Source organism: Salmo salar, chromosome ssa28 (assembly GCF_905237065.1).
Source record: "Salmo salar chromosome ssa28, Ssal_v3.1, whole genome shotgun sequence".
Taxonomy (NCBI): domain Eukaryota; kingdom Metazoa; phylum Chordata; class Actinopteri; order Salmoniformes; family Salmonidae; genus Salmo; species Salmo salar.
In genome coordinates this window covers 11,302,494-11,310,840 of record NC_059469.1, presented here as the reverse complement: position 1 = coordinate 11,310,840, position 8,347 = coordinate 11,302,494, and positions in this window count along the sequence as shown.

Genomic DNA, 8,347 nt, shown 5'->3' with positions numbered 1-8,347 from the left:
TCAGCTCCCTCCACAGATTTTCTATGGGATTAAGGTCTGGAGACCTAGGCCACTCCAGGACCTTAACCTGTTGAGGACAGACGTTCCGCTAGCGGAACCCCGTTCCGCCTGCGGAACCCCTAGCCAACAGCCAATGGCATGGCACGGCGCGAAATACAAAACCAACTAAAACACCACAATTCAATTTTCTCAAACAATCAACTATTTTACACCATTTTAAAGATAAGACTCTCGTTAATCTATCCACATTGTCCGATTTCGAAAAGGCTTTACAGTGAAAGCAAAACATTAGATTATGTTAGGAGAGTACATAGACACAAATAATCACACAGCCATTTTCCAAGCAAGCATATATGTCACATAAACCCAAACCACAGCTAAATGCAGCACTAACCTTTGATGATCTTCATCAGATGACACTCCTAGGACATTATGTTATACAATACATGCATGTTTTGTTCAATCAAGTTCATATTTATATAAAAAAACAGCTTTTTACATTAGCATGTGATGTTCAGAACTAGCATACCCACCGAAAACTTCCGGTGAATTTACTAAATTACTCATGATAAACGTTCACAAAATACATAACAATTATTTTAAGAATTATAGATACAGAACTCCTTTATGCAATCACGGTGTCAGATTTTAAAATAGGTTTTCGGCGAAAGCACATTTTGCAATATTCTGAGTACATAGCTCGGCCATCACGGCTAGCTATTTTGACACCCACCAAGTTTGGGGCTCACTAAACTCAGGATTACTACTAGAAAAATTGGATTACCTTTGCTGTTCTTCATCAGAATGCACTCCCAGGACTTCTACTTCAACAACAAATGTTGTTTTGGTTCCAAATAATCCATAATTATATTCAAATAGCTCCGTTTTGGTCGTGCATTCAGGTCACTATCCGAAGGGCGAGCGCATTTCGTGACAAAAATGTCAAAATATTCCATTACCGTACTTTGAAGCATGTCAAACGCTGTTTAAAATCAAGTTTTATGCTATTTTTCTCGTAAAATAGCGATAATATTCCAATCGGGCAACGTTGTATTCATTCAAAGGCTGAAAGAAAATCTCAGTCTCACTGTCCCCAGGCTGACCACTTACAAATTCTGCTGCTGTTCTTTGCCCAGAGACAGGAGACACCCCATTCCACTTTCTGGCGGCTTTAGAGAGCCAATGGAAGCCTTAGAAAATGTCACGTTACAGCACAGATGCTGTATTTTTGATAGAGATGCAACAGAAGGACAACAAATGGTCAGACAGGGCACTTGTATGGAATCTTCTCAGGTTTTGGCCTGCCATATGAGTTCTGTTATACTCACAGACAGCATTCAAACAGTTTTAGAAACTTTAGGGTGTTTTCTATCCAAATCTACTAATTATATGCATATTCTAGTTTCTGGGCAGGAGTAGTAACCAGATTAAATCGGGTACGTTTTTTATTCTGCCGTGAAAATACTGCCCCCTATCCCAAAGAAGTTAATGTGCATCTTCTTGAGCCACTCCTTTGTTGCCTTGGCTGTGTGTTTTGGGTCATTGTCATGCTGGAATACCCATCCACGACCCATTTTCAATACCCTGGCTGAGGGAAGGAGGTTCTCACCCCAGATTTGACGGTACATGGCCCCGTCCATCGTCCCTTTGATGGGGTGAAGTTGTCCTGTCCCCTTAGCAGAAAAACACCCCCAAAGCATAATGTTTCCACCTCCATGTTTGACTGTGGGGATGGTGTTCTTGGGGTCATAGGCAGCATTCCTCCTCCTCCAAACACGGCGAGTTGATGCCAAAAAGCTCCATTTTGGTCTCATCTGACCACAACACTTTCACCCAGTTGTCCTCTGAATCATTCAGAAGTTCATTGGCAAACTTCAGACGGCATGTATATGTGCTTTCTTGGGCAGGGGGACCTTGCGGGTGCTGCAGGATTTCAGTCCTTCACGGCGTAGTGTGTTACCAATTGTTTTCTTGTGACTATGGTCCCAGCTGCCTTGAGATCATTGACAAGATCCTCCCGTGTAGTTCTGGGCTGATTCCTCACCATTCTCATGATCATTGCAACCCCACGAGGTGAGATCTTGCATGGAGCCCCAGGCCGAGGGAGATTGACAGTTCTTTTGTGTTTCTTCCATTTGCGAATAATCACACCAACTGTTGTCACCTTCTCACCAAGCTGCTTGGCGATGGTCTTGTAGCCCATTCCAGCCTTGTGTAGGTCTACAATCTTGTCCCTGACATCCTTGGAGAGCTCTTTGGTCTTTGCCATGGTGGAGAGTTTGGAATCTGATTGATTGATTGCTTCTGTGGACAGGTGTCTTTTATACAGGTAACAAGCTGAGATTAGGAGCAATAACCTACAACAATAACCTACAACACAAGGCCTTCACTGGCGTTGCTTACCAAGAAGACAGTGAATGTTCTTGAGTGGCCAAGTTACAGTTTTGACTTAAATCTGCTCAAGAACCTTTGGCAAGATGTAAAAATTGTTGTGTGGGCATGAGCACCAACATCTTGACAGAGCTTGAATAATTATGAAAAGAATAATGGGCTAATATTGCACAATCAAGGTGTGTAAAGCTCTTAGAGACTTACACAAGAATACTCACTACTGTAATCGCTGCCAACAGTGTTTCTAGCACTGACTATGTGACCAGATTCATGAAACTAGGCGTTCTTGTTAACAAACTATAGTTTTGGCAAGTCGGTTAGGACATCTACTTTGTGCATGACACAAGTAATTTTTCCAACAATTGTTTAAAGTAATATTATTTTAATATTTTTAATAATATAGAGCACTGTATCACAATTCCAGTGGGTCAGAAGTTTAAATACACTTGACTGTGCCTTTAAACAGCTTGGAAAATTCCAGAAAATGATTTCATGGCTTTAGAAGCTTCTGATAGGCTAATTGACATCATTTGAGTCAATTGGAGGTGTACCTGTGGATGTATTTCAAGGCCTACCTTCAAACTCAGTGCCTCTTTGCTTGACATCAGGGGAAAATCAAAAGAAATCAGCCAAGACCTCAGAAAAAAAACATTGTAGACCTCCACAAGTCTAGTTCGTTCTTGGGAGCAATTTCCAAACGCATGAGTGTACCACATTCATCTGTACAAACAATAGTACGCAAGTATAAACACCATGGGACCACGTAGCCGTCATACAGCCCAGGAAGGAGACGCGTTCTGTCTCCTAGAGATGAACGTACTTTGGTGCGAAAAGTGCAAATCAATCCTAGAACAACAGCAAAGAACCTTGAGAAGATGCTGGAGGAAACAGGTACAAAAGTATCTATGTCCACAGTAAAACGAGTCCTATATTGACATAACCTGAAAGGCCGCTCAGCAAGGAAGAAGCCACTGCTTCAAAATCGCCATAAATAAGCCAGACTACGGTCTGCAACTGCACATGGGGACAAAGATCATACTTTTTGGTGAAATGTCCGCACTTCACAACATAGATGGCATCATGAGGGAGGAAAATGATTTGGATATATTGAAGCAACATCTCAAGACGTAAGTCAGGAAGTTAAAGCTTGGTCGAAAATGGGTCTTCCAAATGGACAATGACCCCAGGAATACTTCCAAAGTTGTGGCAAAATGGCTTAAGGACAACAAAGTCAAGGTATTGGAGTGGCCATCACAAAGCCCTGACCTCAATCCTATAGAAAATTTGTGGGCAGAATTGAAAATGTGTGTGCGAGCAAGGAGGCCTACCAACCTGACTCAGTTACACCAGCTCTGTCAGGAGGAATGGGCCAAAATTCACCCAACTTATTGTGGGAAGCTTGTGGAAGGCTACCCAAAACGTTTGACCCAAGTTCAACATTTTAAAGGCAATGCTACCAAATACTAATTAAGTGTATGTAAACTTCTGACCCACTGGGAATGTGATGAAAGAAATAAAAGCTGAAATAAATCACTCTGCTATTATTCTGACATTTCACATTCTTAAAATAACGTTGTGATCCTAATTGACCTATGACAGGGACTTTTTACACTGATTAAGTGTCAGCAATTGTAAAAAACTGAGTTTAAATGTGTTTTACTAAAGTGTATGTAAACTTCTGACTTCAACTGCATTTTTTCTGTATGTATTGATATGTAGGCTTTGTCTGCAATTGTATTTTTTATGTAGTTCTGTCCTTGAGCTGTTCTTGTCTAATGCAAAGATGACATCATTCAACTACTCACCAGTGGTGGAAAAAGTTCCCAAAGGTCATTACTTGAGTAAAAGTAAAGATACCTTAATAGAAAATGACTCAAATAAAAGTGAAAGTCACCCAGTAATAGTTGAAAAGTATTTGGTTTTAAATATACTTAAATATCAAAATAACATGTTATTGCGATAATATACTTAAGTATCAAAAGTCAAAGTAAAAGTGTAAATATTTTCAAATTACTGTCACAGTATCTAACGAAGGTGGCGCCCCTCCTCGGTCGGGCGGCGCTCGGCGGACGTCGTCGTCGGCCTATTAGCTGCCACCGATCGTTGTTTCTGTGTCTTTTGGTTTTGTCTGTCTGTCTATCTCGCACCTGTTTTGTGTTTGTCATTAGTGGGGGGTTATTTAGTGTGTATTTTCAGTTGGGGTTCTCGTGCGGGATTGTTTATTGTCCACTCAGGACAGTTGTGTTTATAAATTGTTAGTATAGATTATTATTGCCGGGCTGCGCCCCGTGCGCTTTTCGTTTCCAGTGCGCGTATTTTGGGAAGGTGTTTTTCCCCTGGCAGACTTCGCCACGCGCCTGGTGCCCTACGCCTATTGCGTGTAAATCATATTATTAAAACACCGTTGCTCCGGCCCTCTGTCTCCTGCTCCTGATTCCACCTCTCCACTGGTCCTAGACAGTCGTGACAGAATCCCGCACCGAATATGGAGTCAGCAGGAGCAGAAGCGCCGTCCATGGCTGAGCAGGTCTCTCAACACGCCAGCCTCCTCCACCGCCTAGGCTCGGCCATGGACCAGGTGTTGGCCCGGTTGGAGAACTGGGAGAGAGGTGCTTCCCCAGCTGGACCAGCTCCGTTCCCTCACCCTGCGCCCCTACACACACACACTGAAGCGGCCGCCGGTGGTATCCGGATTACTCCTCCCCGGGAGTTCGATGGGACGGCCGCTGGGTGCAAGGGGTTCTTGCTCCAATTGGAACTATACCTGGCGACCGTCCGCCCCTCCCCTACCGACGAAGAGAGAGTGAGCGTCCTCGTCTCCTGTCTCACGGGTCGAGCCCTGGAATGGGCCAATGCGGTCTGGGATGGCCCAGACTCGGCTCGGGGCGACTACCCTGAGTTCACCCGCCGCTTCCGGGCGGTTTTCGATCATCCCCCGGAGGGCAGGGCGGCGGGTGAGCGGCTATTCCACTTGAGACAGGAGACGAGGAGCGCTCAGGATTTCGCCCTAGAATTCCGGACTCTCGCCGCTGGATCGGGGTGGAACGAGCGGGCCTTGATAGACCACTATAGGTGTAGCCTTCGCGAGGATGTCCGCCGGGAGCTGGCCTGTAGGGACAACACCTCCACCTTAGACCAACTGGTGGATTTGTCCATCAGACTGGACAACCTGCTGGCTTCCCGGGGACGTTCCAGTCGGGGCCTGTTCGTTCCGCCTCCCAGTCCCCCCGCTCCACAGCCCATGGAGATAGGGGGACTGCGTCGAGGAGGACCGGAGGGGGGGGGTCTCTCCTGCACCCGATGTGGATGCAGAGGACACACTGTGGACCGGTGCTGGAGTGGTCCCCCCGGGAGTTCGGAGGGCAGGCAGAGCACTACTTCGAACCCCCAGGTGAGTCCGCACCAGCCACACCCAGAGCCCCCTGTCGACCACATGTACACCTCTGTTTGTTTTCCTGATTTTCCCCCTCACTTCCAGTATAAAGCACTAGTCGATTCAGGTGCAGCTGGGAGTTTTATGGACCGTGGGTTAGCGAAGAGGTTAGGGATTCCCTGGTTCAGCTGGACCACCCCTTCCCTGTGCACGCCCTAGATAGTCGACCGCTAGGGTCAGGCCAAGTAGGGGAGGTCACAGTGCCACTGGTTATGCAGACGTGGGGGGGTCATGAGGAGCGTATCAGCCTGTTCCTCATTGACTCCCCAGCGTTTCCGGTGGTACTGGGAATCCCCTGGCTAGCCACGCACAACCCGCAGATCTTGTGGAGACAGAGGGCTCTTACGGGGTGGTCGAGGGAGTGCTCAGGTAGGTGCATAGGAGTTTCCATCGGTGCGACTACGGTGGAGAGTCCAGACCAAGTCTCCACCATGCACATTCCCTCAGAGTATGCCGATTTGGCTATCGCCTTCAGTAAGACGAAGGCGACTCTATTACCCCCCCATCGACGAGGGGATTGTGCGATAAACCTCCAGGCCGACGCGGTTCTTCCTAGGAGTCACGTCTATCCTCTGTCTCAGGAGGAGACAGTGGCTATGGATACATACGTCACTGAATCCTTGAGACAGGGATACATTCGGCCATCTAAGTCCCCCGTCTCGTCGAGTTTTTTTTTCGTGAAGAAGAAGGAGGGAGGTCTGCGCCCGTGCATTGACTATAGAGGTCTAAATGCTATCACAGTGGGTTTCAGTTACCCGCTACCTCTCATTGCTACGGCAGTGGAGTCATTTCACGGGGCGCGCTTCTTCACGAAATTAGATCTCAGGAGCGCATATAACCTGGTGCGTATCCGAGATGGAGACGAGTGGAAAACCGCATTTAGTACCACATCGGGCCATTATGAGTACCTCGTCATGCCCTATGGGTTAAAGAACGCTCCCGCTGTCTTCCAATCCTTTGTGGACGAGGTCCTTCGGGACATGCTCGGGCAGGGTGTGGTGGTGTACATCGATGACATCCTGATTTGCTCCGCCACACGCGCCGAGCATGTGTCCCTCGTGCGTAAAGTGCTTGGGCGGCTGCTGGAGCATAACCTATACGTCAAGGCTGAGAAATGCGAGTTCTTCAAACGAGCCGTCTCATTTCTAGGATATCGCATTTCCACCTCGGGGGTAGAGGTGGAGTGTGACCGCGTGACGGCTGTGCGTAATTGGCCCACCCCAACCACTGTGAAGGAGGTGCAGCGGTTCTTGGGGTTCGCTAATTATTATCGGAGGTTTATCCGGGGTTTTGGTCAGGTGGCGGCTCCCATTACCTCACTGATGAAGGGGGGGCCGGTGCGGCTACGATGGTCAGCAGAGGCGGACAGAGCCTTCCATCGTCTGAAGGTTCTGTTTACCAATGCACCTGTCCTGGCGCATCCGGACCCCTCCTTGCCATTCATAGTGGAGGTGGACGCGTCCGAGGCTGGGGTAGGAGCTGTGCTATCGCAGCGCTCGGGCGTTCCTCCGAAGCTCCGCCCATGTGCCTTCTTTTCTAAGAAGCTGAGCCCGGCGGAGCGCAACTATGATGTGGGGGACCGGGAGCTGCTAGCCGTGGTCAGGGCTTTGACAGTGTGGAGACATTGGCTTGAGGGGGCACGTCACCCTTTTCTCATCTGGACCGACCACCGTAACCTGGAGTATATTCGGGCAGCGAAGAGGCTTAATCCCCGTCAGGCAAGGTGGGCCATGTTTTTTACAAGGTTTCACTTTACCCTCTCGTACATTCCAGGTTCCCGGAACCGGAAGGCTGATGCACTGTCGCGTCTCTACGACACCGAGGAGCGGACCATCGATCCCACTCCCATACTCCCCGCCTCCTGTCTGGTGGCACCGGTGGTATGGGAGGTGGATGCGGACATCGAGCGGGCGGGTCGGTCAGAACCCACTCCTCCTCAATGTCCCGTGGGCCTGAAATACGTTCCGCTTGGTGTCCGCGATCGTCTGATCCGATGGTCCCACGCTCTACCCTCCTCGGGTCATCCTGGGGTGGAACGGACAGTGCGGGGCCTGAAGGGAAGGTACTGGTGGCCCACCTTGGCTGAGGATGTTCGGCGTTATGTCTCTTCCTGTTCGGTATGCGCTCAGTGCAAGGCTCCTAGGCACCTGCCTCGAGGGAAATTACAGCCCCTCCCCGTTCCACAGCGGCCTTGGTCTCACCTCTCGGTGGATTTCCTCACGGATCTCCCGCCGTCCCAGGGGAATACGGCGATCCTGGTCGTTGTGGACAGGTTCTCTAAGTCCTGCCGTCTGCTCCCTTTGCCCGGTCTTCCTACGGCCCTGCAAACCGCGGAGGCCCTGTTCACCCATGTCTTCCGGCACTATGGGGTGCCCGAGGACATCGTATCTGATCGGGGTCCCCAGTTCACGTCCAGGGTGTGGAGATTGTTTATGGAGAGGCTGGGGGTCTCGGTCAGCTTGACCTCGGGGTTCCACCCCGAGAGTAATGGGCAGGTGGAGCGCATTAACCAGGATGTGGGCA